This window comes from Vombatus ursinus, unplaced genomic scaffold (genome assembly GCF_900497805.2).
Source record: "Vombatus ursinus unplaced genomic scaffold, bare-nosed wombat genome assembly UNPS02009573.1, whole genome shotgun sequence".
NCBI classification, from domain to species: Eukaryota; Metazoa; Chordata; class Mammalia; order Diprotodontia; family Vombatidae; genus Vombatus; species Vombatus ursinus.
The window spans coordinates 28,669,645-28,669,962 of NW_020949351.1; positions in this window are offsets into that span (position 1 = coordinate 28,669,645).

The following is a 318-nucleotide window of genomic DNA, read 5'->3' on the forward strand; positions in this document are numbered from 1 at the left end:
CAAAAAGAGATTTCTTGCCTAAGTAATTCTCTCTGCAAATTCTATTCAGCCACTGCTACTAGTTTTGCCCTTTGAAACAAGCTTAGATAAATATGTGCATAGATACATAGAGCAAGAAAAAGTGAGACAGATAGAGGGACAGAGAGAGACAGAGACAAACAGAAAGAGACAGAGAGGAGAGAGGTAGATAGCTAGGTGTGTAAATAGAGATAGAAATATGGTTGATTGATAGGTAGATACATAAATAGAAGATATATAGAGATATGATAGGTAGATAGATAGATAGATAGATAGATAGATAGATAGATAGATAGATAG